The sequence below is a fragment of the Tasmannia lanceolata genome, unplaced genomic scaffold (genome assembly GCF_043159265.1).
Source record: "Tasmannia lanceolata isolate RefF3 unplaced genomic scaffold, GAP_Taslan_0.1 ptg000034l, whole genome shotgun sequence".
NCBI lineage: Eukaryota > Viridiplantae > Streptophyta > Magnoliopsida > Canellales > Winteraceae > Tasmannia > Tasmannia lanceolata.
In genome coordinates this window covers 2,406,738-2,421,054 of record NW_027518711.1, presented here as the reverse complement: position 1 = coordinate 2,421,054, position 14,317 = coordinate 2,406,738, and positions in this window count along the sequence as shown.

Here is a 14,317-nt window from a genome sequence, read left to right as displayed (position 1 = left end):
TCACCACTTTTGGACTTAAAGTGAGAGAGTTATAGAGGTTTTAATTTTGGTTGACGTTTCGCACACTCTTTATAAAATGGACTACAACTCTCATCCCAACAAATTTTGAAATGAGATTTCTTTCCCTGAAATAGAATCTTAAGACCTCCGATTGTAGAAATTTCACCACTTTTGGACTTAAAATTAGAGAGTTATGGAGGTTTTAATTTTGGGTGACGTTTCGCACACTTTAAAAAATGGACCAAAACGCTCTCACCCCACCTAATCTTAAATGAGATTTTTTGCACTGAAAGAGAATTTGAAGACCTCCAATTGGTAGAAATTTCACCACTTTTGCACTTAAAATGAGAGAGTTATGGAGGTTTTAATTTTTGGTGATGTTTATCACACTCTTTATAAACCGGACTACAACTCTCTCACCGCAATGAATTTTGAAATGAGATTTCCTTCCCCTGAAATGGTATCTTAAGACCACCGATTTGTAGAAATTTCACCACTTTTAGACTTAAAAGGCGAGACTTATTGAGGTTTTAATTTTGAGTGACATTTCACACACTCTTTATAAAATGGACAAAAACTCCGTCATCCCACCGAATTTTTAAATGAGATTTTTTTCCGGTAAAAGAGAATTTGAAGACCTCCTATTGGTAGAAATTTCACCACTTTTGAAGCTAAAATGAGAGACTTATGGAGGTTTAATTTTGGGTGACGTTTCGCTCTTTTTATAAAATGGACCGAAACGCTCTCACCCCCGCTAATCTTGAATGAGATTTTTTCCATTGAAAGAGAATTTGAAGACCTCCAATTGGTAGAAATTTTACCACTTTTGCACTTAAAATCAGAGAGTTATGGAGGTTTTAATTTTTGGTGACGTTTAACACACTCTTTATAAAACAGACTACAACTCTCTAACCCCAATGAATTTTGAAACGTGATTTCTGTCCCCTGAAAGAGAATTTGAAGACCTCCGATTGGTAGAAATTTAACCACTTTTGGACATAAAGTGAGAGAGAGAGTTATAGAGGTTTTAATTTTGGGTGACGTGGCACACACTCTTTTTAAAATAGACTATAACTCGCTCATCCCAACAAATTTTGAAATGAGATTTCTTTCCCCTGAAATAGAATCTTAGGACCTCCGATTGGTAGAAATTTCAACACTTTTGGACTTAAAATGAGAGAGTTATGGTGCTTTTAATTTTGGGTGATGTTTCACACACTCTTTATAAAATGGACAAAAAGTCCCTCATCCCACCGAATTTTTAAATGAGATTTTTTCCGTTGAAAGAGAATTTGAAGACATCCAATTGGTAGAAATTTCACCCCTTTTTTACTTAAAGTGAGAGAGAGTTCTTTCCCAACAAATTTTGAAATGAGATTTCTTTCCCTGAAATAGAATCTTAGGACCTCCGATTGGTAGAAATTTCACCACTTTTGGACTTAAAATGCTAGAGTTATGGAGGTTTTAATTTTGGGTGACGTTTCGCACTCTTTATAAAATGCGCCAAAACAGTCCCAGCCCACCTAATCTTAAACAAGATTTCTTCCATTGAAAGAGAATTTGAAGACCTCCAATTGCAATAAATTTCACCACTTTTGCACTTAAAATGCGAAACTTATGGAGGTTTTAATTTTGGTGACGTTTAACTCTTTATAAAACGGAATACAACTCACTCACCCCAATGAATTTTGAAACGAGATTTCTCTCTCCTGAAAGAGAATTTGAAGACCTCCGATTGGTAGAAATTTCACCACTTTTGGAATTAAAATGCGAGAGTTATGGAGGTTTTAATTTTGGGTGACGTTTCACACTCTTTATAAAATGGACCAAAACGCTCTCGCCCCCGCTAATTTTAAATGAGATTTTTTCGATTGAAATAGAATTTGAAGACCTCTAATTTGTAGAAATTTCACCACTTTTGCAATTAAAATGAGAGAGTTATGGAGATTTTAATTTTTGGTGACATTTAACACACTCTTTATAAAACGGACTACAACTCTCTCACCCCAATGAATTTTGAAACGAGATTTCTCTCCCCTGAAAGAAATTTGAAGACCTCCGATTGGTAGAAATTTCACGACTTTTGGACTTAAAGTGAGAGAGAGTTATAGAGGTTTTAATTTTGGGTGACGTTCCGCACAGACTTTATAAAATGGACTACAACTCTCATCCCAACAAATTTTGAAATCAGATTTCTGTCCCCGAAATAGAATCTTAGGACCTCCGATTGGTAGAAATTTCACCACTTTTGGACTTAAAATGCGAGAGTTATGGTGGTTTTAATTTTGGGTGACGTTTCGCACACTCTTTATAAAATGGACTACAACTCTCATCCCAACAAATTTTGAAATGAGATTTCTTTCCCTGAAATAGAATCTTAGGACCTCCGATTGGTAGAAATTTCACCACTTTTGGACCTAAAATGCGAGAGTTATGGAGGTTTTAATTTTGGGTGACGTTTCGCACTCTTAAAAAAATGGACCAAAACGCTCTCACCCCACCTAATCTTAAATGAGGTTTTTTCCATTGAAAGAGAATTTGAAGACCTCCAATTGGTAGAAATTTCACCACTTTTGCACTTAAAATGAGAGAGTTATGGAGGTTTTAATTTTGGGTGATGTTTAACACACTCTTTATAAAACAGACTACAACTCTCTCACCCCAATGTGTTTTGGAATGAGATTTCTTTCCCCTGAAATGGAATCTTAGGACCTCCGATTGGTAGAAACTTCACCACATTTGGACTTAAAAGGCGAGACTTATTGAGGTTTTAATTTTGGGTGACGTTTCACACACTCTTTATAAAATGGACAAAAAAGAGAATTTGAAGACATCCAGTTGGTAGAAATTTCACCACTTTTGGACTTAAAATGAGACTTATGGTGCTTTTAATTTTGGGTGACGTTTCGAACACTCTTTACAAAATGGACTACAACTCTCTCACCCCAACAAATTTTGAAACGAGATTTCTTTCCCCTGAAAGAGAATTTGAAGACCTCCGATTGGTAGAAATTTCACCACTTTGGAACCTAAAATGAAAGAGTTGTGAAGGTTTAAATTTTGGGTGACGTTTCGCACTCATTATAAAATGGGCCAAAACGCTCCCACCCCACTAAATCTTAACCAAGATTTTTTCCATTGAAAGAGAATTTGAAGACCTCCAATTGGTAGAAATTTCACCACTTTTGCACTTAAAATGAGAGAGTTATGGAGGTTTTAATTTTGGTGTCATTTAACACACACTATTTATAAAACGGACTACAACCCTCTCACCCCAATGAATTTTGAACCGAGATTTCTCTCCCCTGGAAGAAAATTTGAAGACCTCTGATAGGCAGAAATTTCACCACTTTTGGACTTAAAGTGAGAAAGTTATAGAGGTTTTAATTTTGGGTGACTTTTCGCACACACTTTATAAAATGGACTACAACTCTCATCCCAACAAATTTTGGAATGAGATTTCTTTCCCTGAAATAGAATCTTAGGACCGCCGATTGGTAGAAATTTCACCACTTTTGGACTTAAAATTAGAGAGTTATGGAGGTTTTAATTTTGGGTGACGTTTCGCACACTTTAAAAAATGGACCAAAACGCTCTCACCCCACCTAATCTTAAATGAGATTTTTTCCACTGAAAGAGAATTTGAAGACCTCCAATTGGTAGAAATTTCACCACTTTTGCACTTAAAATGAGAGAGTTATGGAGGTTTTAATTTTTGGTGATGTTTATCACACTCTTTATAAACCGGACTACAACTCTCTCACCGCAATGAATTTCGGAATGAGATTTCCTTCCCCTGAAATGGTATCTTAAGACCACCGATTGGTAGAAATTTCACCACTTTTAGACTTAAAAGGCGAGACTTATTGAGGTTTTAATTTTGAGTGACGTTTCACACACTCTTTATAAAATGGACAAAAACTCCGTCATCCCACCGAATTTTTAAATGAGATTTTTTTCCGGTAAAAGAGAATTTGAAGACCTCCTATTGGTAGAAATTTCACCACTTTTGAAGCTAAAATGAGAGACTTATGGAGGTTTAATTTTGGGTGACGTTTCGCTCTTTTTATAAAATGGACCGAAACGCTCTCACCCCCGCTAATCTTGAATGAGATTTTTTCCATTGAAAGAGAATTTGAAGACCTCCAATTGGTAGAAATTTTACCACTTTTGCACTTAAAATCAGAGAGTTATGGAGGTTTTAATTTTTGGTGACGTTTAACACACTCTTTATAAAACAGACTACAACTCTCTAACCCCAATGAATTTTGAAACGTGATTTCTGTCCCCTGAAAGAGAATTTGAAGACCTCCGATTGGTAGAAATTTAACCACTTTTGGACATAAAGTGAGAGAGAGAGTTATAGAGGTTTTAATTTTGGGTGACGTGGCACACACTCTTTTTAAAATAGACTATAACTCGTTCATCCCAACAAATTTTGAAATGAGATTTCTTTCCCCTGAAATAGAATCTTAGGACCTCCGATTGGTAGAAATTTCAACACTTTTGGACTTAAAATGAGAGAGTTATGGTGCTTTTAATTTTGGGTGATGTTTCACACACTCTTTATAAAATGGACAAAAAGTCCCTCATCCCACCGAATTTTTAAATGAGATTTTTTCCGTTGAAAGAGAATTTGAAGACATCCAATTGGTAGAAATTTCACCCCTTTTTTACTTAAAGTGAGAGAGAGTTCTTTCCCAACAAATTTTGAAATGAGATTTCTTTCCCTGAAATAGAATCTTAGGACCTCCGATTGGTAGAAATTTCACCACTTTTGGACTTAAAATGCTAGAGTTATGGAGGTTTTAATTTTGGGTGACGTTTCGCACTCTTTATAAAATGCGCCAAAACAGTCCCAGCCCACCTAATCTTAAACAAGATTTCTTCCATTGAAAGAGAATTTGAAGACCTCCAATTGCAATAAATTTCACCACTTTTGCACTTAAAATGCGAAACTTATGGAGGTTTTAATTCTGGTGACGTTTAACTCTTTATAAAACGGAATACAACTCACTCACCCCAATGAATTTTGAAACGAGATTTCTCTCTCCTGAAAGAGAATTTGAAGACCTCCGATTGGTAGAAATTTCACCACTTTTGGAATTAAAATGCGAGAGTTATGGAGGTTTTAATTTTTGGTGACGTTTCACACTCTTTATAAAATGGACCAAAACGCTCTCGCCCCCGCTAATTTTAAATGTGATTTTTTCGATTGAAATAGAATTTGAAGACCTCCAATTTGTAGAAATTTCACCACTTTTGCAATTAAAATGAGAGAGTTATGGAGATTTTAATTTTTGGTGACATTTAACACACTCTTTATAAAACGGACTACAACTCTCTCACCCCAATGAATTTTGAAACGAGATTTCTCTCCCCTGAAAGAAATTTGAAGACCTCCGATTGGTAGAAATTTCACGACTTTTGGACTTAAAGTGAGAGAGAGTTATAGAGGTTTTAATTTTGGGTGACGTTCCGCACAGACTTTATAAAATGGACTACAACTCTCATCCCAACAAATTTTGAAATCAGATTTCTGTCCCTGAAATAGAATCTTAGGACCTCCGATTGGTAGAAATTTCACCACTTTTGGACTTAAAATGCGAGAGTTATGGTGGTTTTAATTTTGGGTGACGTTTCGCACACTCTTTATAAAATGGACTACAACTCTCATCCCAACAAATTTTGAAATGAGATTTCTTTCCCTGAAATAGAATCTTAGGACCTCCGATTGGTAGAAATTTCACCACTTTTGGACCTAAAATGCGAGAGTTATGGAGGTTTTAATTTTGGGTGACGTTTCGCACTCTTAAAAAAATGGACCAAAACGCTCTCACCCCACCTAATCTTAAATGAGGTTTTTTCCATTGAAAGAGAATTTGAAGACCTCCAATTGGTAGAAATTTCACCACTTTTGCACTTAAAATGAGAGAGTTATGGAGGTTTTAATTTTGGGTGATGTTTAACACACTCTTTATAAAACAGACTACAACTCTCTCACCCCAATGTGTTTTGGAATGAGATTTCTTTCCCCTGAAATGGAATCTTAGGACCTCCGATTGGTAGAAACTTCACCACATTTGGACTTAAAAGGCGACACTTATTGAGGTTTTAATTTTGGGTGACGTTTCACACACTCTTTATAAAATGGACAAAAAATAGAATTTGAAGACATCCAGTTGGTAGAAATTTCACCACTTTTGGACTTAAAATGAGACTTATGGTGCTTTTAATTTTGGGTGACGTTTCGAACACTCTTTACAAAATGGACTACAACTCTCTCACCCCAACAAATTTTGAAACGAGATTTCTTTCCCCTGAAAGAGAATCTGAAGACCTCCGATTGGTAGAAATTTCACCACTTTTGAACCTAAAATGAAAGAGTTGTGAAGGTTTAAATTTTGGGTGACGTTTCGCACTCATTATAAAATGGGCCAAAACGCTCCCACCCCACTAAATCTTAACGAAGATTTTTTCCATTGAAAGAGAATTTGAAGACCTCCAATTGGTAGAAATTTCACCACTTTTGCACTTAAAATGAGAGAGTTACGGAGGTTTTAATTTTGGTGTCATTTAACACACACTATTTATAAAACGGACTACAACCCTCTCACCCCAATGAATTTTGAACCGAGATTTCTCTCCCCTGGAAGAAAATTTGAAGACCTCTGATAGGCAGAAATTTCACCACTTTTGGACTTAAAGTGAGAGAGTTATAGAGGTTTTAATTTTGGGTGACTTTTCGCACACACTTTATAAAATGGACTACAACTCTCATCCCAACAAATTTTGGAATGAGATTTCTTTCCCTGAAATAGAATCTTAGGACCTCCGATTGGTAGAAATTTCACCACTTTTGGACTTAAAATGAGAGAGTTATGGATGTTTTAATTTTGGGTGACGTTTCGCACACTTTAAAAAATGGACCAAAACGCTCTCACCCCACCTAATCTTAAATGAGATTTTTTCCACTGAAAGAGAATTTGAAGACCTCCAATTGGTAGAAATTTCACCACTATTGCACTTACAATGAGAGAGTTATGGAGGTTTTAATTTTGGGTGATGTTTAACACACTTTATAAAACGGAATACAACTCTCTCACCCCAATGAATTGTGAAACGAGATTTCACTCTCCTGAAAGAAAATTTGAAGAATTCCGATTGGTAGAAATTTCACCACTTTTGGACTTAAAGTGAGAGAGTTATAGAGGTTTTAATTTTGGTTGACGTTTCGCACACTCTTTATAAAATGGACTACAACTCTCATCCCAACAAATTTTGAAATGAGATTTCTTTCCCTGAAATAGAATCTTAGGACCTCCGATTGTAGAAATTTCACCACTTTTGGACTTAAAATTAGAGAGTTATGGAGGTTTTAATTTTGGGTGACGTTTCGCACACTTTAAAAAGTGGACCAAAACGCTCTCACCCCACCTAATCTTAAATGAGATTTTTTGCACTGAAAGAGAATTTGAAGACCTCCAATTGGTAGAAATTTCACCACTTTTGCACTTAAAATGAGAGAGTTATGGAGGTTTTAATTTTTGGTGATGTTTATCACACTCTTTATAAACCGGACTACAACTCTCTCACCGCAATGAATTTTGAAATGAGATTTCCTTCCCCTGAAATGGTATCTTAAGACCACCGATTTGTAGAAATTTCACCACTTTTAGACTTAAAAGGCGAGACTTATTGAGGTTTTAATTTTGAGTGACGTTTCACACACTTTTTATAAAATGGACAAAAACTCCGTCATCCCACCGAATTTTTAAATGAGATTTTTTTCCGGTAAAAGAGAATTTGAAGACCTCCTATTGGTAGAAATTTCACCACTTTTGAAGCTAAAATGAGAGACTTATGGAGGTTTAATTTTGGGTGACGTTTCGCTCTTTTTATAAAATGGACCGAAACGCTCTCACCCCCGCTAATCTTGAATGAGATTTTTTCCATTGAAAGAGAATTTGAAGACCTCCAATTGGTAGAAATTTTACCACTTTTGCACTTAAAATCAGAGAGTTATGGAGGTTTTAATTTTTGGTGACGTTTAACACACTCTTTATAAAACAGACTACAACTCTCTAACCCCAATGAATTTTGAAACGTGATTTCTGTCCCCTGAAAGAGAATTTGAAGACCTCCGATTGGTAGAAATTTAACCACTTTTGGACATAAAGTGAGAGAGAGAGTTATAGAGGTTTTAATTTTGGGTGACGTGGCACACACTCTTTTTAAAATAGACTATAACTCGCTCATCCCAACAAATTTTGAAATGAGATTTCTTTCCCCTGAAATAGAATCTTAGGACCTCCGATTGGTAGAAATTTCAACACTTTTGGACTTAAAATGAGAGAGTTATGGTGCTTTTAATTTTGGGTGATGTTTCACACACTCTTTATAAAATGGACAAAAAGTCCCTCATCCCACCGAATTTTTAAATGAGATTTTTTCCGTTGAAAGAGAATTTGAAGACATCCAATTGGTAGAAATTTCACCCCTTTTTTACTTAAAGTGAGAGAGAGTTCTTTCCCAACAAATTTTGAAATGAGATTTCTTTCCCTGAAATAGAATCTTAGGACCTCCGATTGGTAGAAATTTCACCACTTTTGGACTTAAAATGCTAGAGTTATGGAGGTTTTAATTTTGGGTGACGTTTCGCACTCTTTATAAAATGCGCCAAAACAGTCCCAGCCCACCTAATCTTAAACAAGATTTCTTCCATTGAAAGAGAATTTGAAGACCTCCAATTGCAATAAATTTCACCACTTTTGCACTTAAAATGCGAAACTTATGGAGGTTTTAATTCTGGTGACGTTTAACTCTTTATAAAACGGAATACAACTCACTCACCCCAATGAATTTTGAAACGAGATTTCTCTCTCCTGAAAGAGAATTTGAAGACCTCCGATTGGTAGAAATTTCACCACTTTTGGAATTAAAATGCGAGAGTTATGGAGGTTTTAATTTTTGGTGACGTTTCACACTCTTTATAAAATGGACCAAAACGCTCTCGCCCCCGCTAATTTTAAATGTGATTTTTTCGATTGAAATAGAATTTGAAGACCTCCAATTTGTAGAAATTTCACCACTTTTGCAATTAAAATGAGAGAGTTATGGAGATTTTAATTTTTGGTGACATTTAACACACTCTTTATAAAACGGACTACAACTCTCTCACCCCAATGAATTTTGAAACGAGATTTCTCTCCCCTGAAAGAAATTTGAAGACCTCCGATTGGTAGAAATTTCACGACTTTTGGACTTAAAGTGAGAGAGAGTTATAGAGGTTTTAATTTTGGGTGACGTTCCGCACAGACTTTATAAAATGGACTACAACTCTCATCCCAACAAATTTTGAAATCAGATTTCTGTCCCTGAAATAGAATCTTAGGACCTCCGATTGGTAGAAATTTCACCACTTTTGGACTTAAAATGCGAGAGTTATGGTGGTTTTAATTTTGGGTGACGTTTTGCACACTCTTTATAAAATGGACTACAACTCTCATCCCAACAAATTTTGAAATGAGATTTCTTTCCCTGAAATAGAATCTTAGGACCTCCGATTGGTAGAAATTTCACCACTTTTGGACCTAAAATGCGAGAGTTATGGAGGTTTTAATTTTGGGTGACGTTTCGCACTCTTAAAAAAATGGACCAAAACGCTCTCACCCCACCTAATCTTAAATGAGGTTTTTTCCATTGAAAGAGAATTTGAAGACCTCCAATTGGTACAAATTTCACCACTTTTGCACTTAAAATGAGAGAGTTATGGAGGTTTTAATTTTGGGTGATGTTTAACACACTCTTTATAAAACAGACTACAACTCTCTCACCCCAATGTGTTTTGGAATGAGATTTCTTTCCCCTGAAATGGAATCTTAGGACCTCCGATTGGTAGAAACTTCACCACATTTGGACTTAAAAGGCGAGACTTATTGAGGTTTTAATTTTGGGTGACGTTTCACACACTCTTTATAAAATGGACAAAAAAGAGAATTTGAAGACATCCAGTTGGTAGAAATTTCACCACTTTTGGACTTAAAATGAGACTTATGGTGCTTTTAATTTTGGGTGACGTTTCGAACACTCTTTACAAAATGGACTACAACTCTCTCACCCCAACAAATTTTGAAACGAGATTTCTTTCCCCTGAAAGAGAATTTGAAGACCTCCGATTGGTAGAAATTTCACCACTTTTGAACCTAAAATGAAAGAGTTGTGAAGGTTTAAATTCTGGGTGACGTTTCGCACTCATTATAAAATGGGCCAAAACGCTCCCACCCCACTAAATCTTAACGAAGATTTTTTCCATTGAAAGAGAATTTGAAGACCTCCAATTGGTAGAAATTTCACCACTTTTGCACTTAAAATGAGAGAGTTACGGAGGTTTTAATTTTGGTGTCATTTAACACACACTATTTATAAAACGGACTACAACCCTCTCACCCCAATGAATTTTGAACCGAGATTTCTCTCCCCTGGAAGAAAATTTGAAGACCTCTGATAGGCAGAAATTTCACCACTTTTGGACTTAAAGTGAGAGAGTTATAGAGGTTTTAATTTTGGGTGACTTTTCGCACACACTTTATAAAATGGACTACAACTCTCATCCCAACAAATTTTGGAATGAGATTTCTTTCCCTGAAATAGAATCTTAGGACCTCCGATTGGTAGAAATTTCACCACTTTTGGACTTAAAATGAGAGAGTTATGGATGTTTTAATTTTGGGTGACGTTTCGCACACTTTAAAAAATGGACCAAAACGCTCTCACCCCACCTAATCTTAAATGAGATTTTTTCCACTGAAAGAGAATTTGAAGACCTCCAATTGGTAGAAATTTCACCACTATTGCACTTACAATGAGAGAGTTATGGAGGTTTTAATTTTGGGTGATGTTTAACACACTTTATAAAACGGAATACAACTCTCTCACCCCAATGAATTGTGAAACGAGATTTCACTCTCCTGAAAGAAAATTTGAAGAATTCCGATTGGTAGAAATTTCACCACTTTTGGACTTAAAGTGAGAGAGTTATAGAGGTTTTAATTTTGGTTGACGTTTCGCACACTCTTTATAAAATGGACTACAACTCTCATCCCAACAAATTTTGAAATGAGATTTCTTTCCCTGAAATAGAATCTTAGGACCTCCGATTGTAGAAATTTCACCACTTTTGGACTTAAAATTAGAGAGTTATGGAGGTTTTAATTTTGGGTGACGTTTCGCACACTTTAAAAAGTGGACCAAAACGCTCTCACCCCACCTAATCTTAAATGAGATTTTTTGCACTGAAAGAGAATTTGAAGACCTCCAATTGGTAGAAATTTCACCACTTTTGCACTTAAAATGAGAGAGTTATGGAGGTTTTAATTTTTGGTGATGTTTATCACACTCTTTATAAACCGGACTACAACTCTCTCACCGCAATGAATTTTGAAATGAGATTTCCTTCCCCTGAAATGGTATCTTAAGACCACCGATTTGTAGAAATTTCACCACTTTTAGACTTAAAAGGCGAGACTTATTGAGGTTTTAATTTTGAGTGACGTTTCACACACTCTTTATAAAATGGACAAAAACTCCGTCATCCCACCGAATTTTTAAATGAGATTTTTTTCCGGTAAAAGAGAATTTGAAGACCTCCTATTGGTAGAAATTTCACCACTTTTGAAGCTAAAATGAGAGACTTATGGAGGTTTAATTTTGGGTGACGTTTCGCTCTTTTTATAAAATGGACCGAAACGCTCTCACCCCCGCTAATCTTGAATGAGATTTTTTCCATTGAAAGAGAATTTGAAGACCTCCAATTGGTAGAAATTTTACCACTTTTGCACTTAAAATCAGAGAGTTATGGAGGTTTTAATTTTTGGTGACGTTTAACACACTCTTTATAAAACAGACTACAACTCTCTAACCCCAATGAATTTTGAAACGTGATTTCTGTCCCCTGAAAGAGAATTTGAAGACCTCCGATTGGTAGAAATTTAACCACTTTTGGACATAAAGTGAGAGAGAGAGTTATAGAGGTTTTAATTTTGGGTGACGTGGCACACACTCTTTTTAAAATAGACTATAACTCGCTCATCCCAACAAATTTTGAAATGAGATTTCTTTCCCCTGAAATAGAATCTTAGGACCTCCGATTGGTAGAAATTTCAACACTTTTGGACTTAAAATGAGAGAGTTATGGTGCTTTTAATTTTGGGTGATGTTTCACACACTCTTTATAAAATGGACAAAAAGTCCCTCATCCCACCGAATTTTTAAATGAGATTTTTTCCGTTGAAAGAGAATTTGAAGACATCCAATTGGTAGAAATTTCACCCCTTTTTTACTTAAAGTGAGAGAGAGTTCTTTCCCAACAAATTTTGAAATGAGATTTCTTTCCCTGAAATAGAATCTTAGGACCTCCGATTGGTAGAAATTTCACCACTTTTGGACTTAAAATGCTAGAGTTATGGAGGTTTTAATTTTGGGTGACGTTTCGCACTCTTTATAAAATGCGCCAAAACAGTCCCAGCCCACCTAATCTTAAACAAGATTTCTTCCATTGAAAGAGAATTTGAAGACCTCCAATTGCAATAAATTTCACCACTTTTGCACTTAAAATGCGAAACTTATGGAGGTTTTAATTCTGGTGACGTTTAACTCTTTATAAAACGGAATACAACTCACTCACCCCAATGAATTTTGAAACGAGATTTCTCTCTCCTGAAAGAGAATTTGAAGACCTCCGATTGGTAGAAATTTCACCACTTTTGGAATTAAAATGCGAGAGTTATGGAGGTTTTAATTTTTGGTGACGTTTCACACTCTTTATAAAATGGACCAAAACGCTCTCGCCCCCGCTAATTTTAAATGTGATTTTTTCGATTGAAATAGAATTTGAAGACCTCCAATTTGTAGAAATTTCACCACTTTTGCAATTAAAATGAGAGAGTTATGGAGATTTTAATTTTTGGTGACATTTAACACACTCTTTATAAAACGGACTACAACTCTCTCACCCCAATGAATTTTGAAACGAGATTTCTCTCCCCTGAAAGAAATTTGAAGACCTCCGATTGGTAGAAATTTCACGACTTTTGGACTTAAAGTGAGAGAGAGTTATAGAGGTTTTAATTTTGGGTGACGTTCCGCACAGACTTTATAAAATGGACTACAACTCTCATCCCAACAAATTTTGAAATCAGATTTCTGTCCCTGAAATAGAATCTTAGGACCTCCGATTGGTAGAAATTTCACCACTTTTGGACTTAAAATGCGAGAGTTATGGTGGTTTTAATTTTGGGTGACGTTTCGCACACTCTTTATAAAATGGACTACAACTCTCATCCCAACAAATTTTGAAATGAGATTTCTTTCCCTGAAATAGAATCTTAGGACCTCCGATTGGTAGAAATTTCACCACTTTTGGACCTAAAATGCGAGAGTTATGGAGGTTTTAATTTTGGGTGACGTTTCGCACTCTTAAAAAAATGGACCAAAACGCTCTCACCCCACCTAATCTTAAATGAGGTTTTTTCCATTGAAAGAGAATTTGAAGACCTCCAATTGGTAGAAATTTCACCACTTTTGCACTTAAAATGAGAGAGTTATGGAGGTTTTAATTTTGGGTGATGTTTAACACACTCTTTATAAAACAGACTACAACTCTCTCACCCCAATGTGTTTTGGAATGAGATTTCTTTCCCCTGAAATGGAATCTTAGGACCTCCGATTGGTAGAAACTTCACCACATTTGGACTTAAAAGGCGAGACTTATTGAGGTTTTAATTTTGGGTGACGTTTCACACACTCTTTATAAAATGGACAAAAAAGAGAATTTGAAGACATCCAGTTGGTAGAAATTTCACCACTTTTGGACTTAAAATGAGACTTATGGTGCTTTTAATTTTGGGTGACGTTTCGAACACTCTTTACAAAATGGACTACAACTCTCTCACCCCAACAAATTTTGAAACGAGATTTCTTTCCCCTGAAAGAGAATTTGAAGACCTCCGATTGGTAGAAATTTCACCACTTTTGAACCTAAAATGAAAGAGTTGTGAAGGTTTAAATTCTGGGTGACGTTTCGCACTCATTATAAAATGGGCCAAAACGCTCCCACCCCACTAAATCTTAACGAAGATTTTTTCCATTGAAAGAGAATTTGAAGACCTCCAATTGGTAGAAATTTCACCACTTTTGCACTTAAAATGAGAGAGTTACGGAGGTTTTAATTTTGGTGTCATTTAACACACACTATTTATAAAACGGACTACAACCCTCTCACCCCAATGAATTTTGAACCGAGATTTCTCTCCCCTGG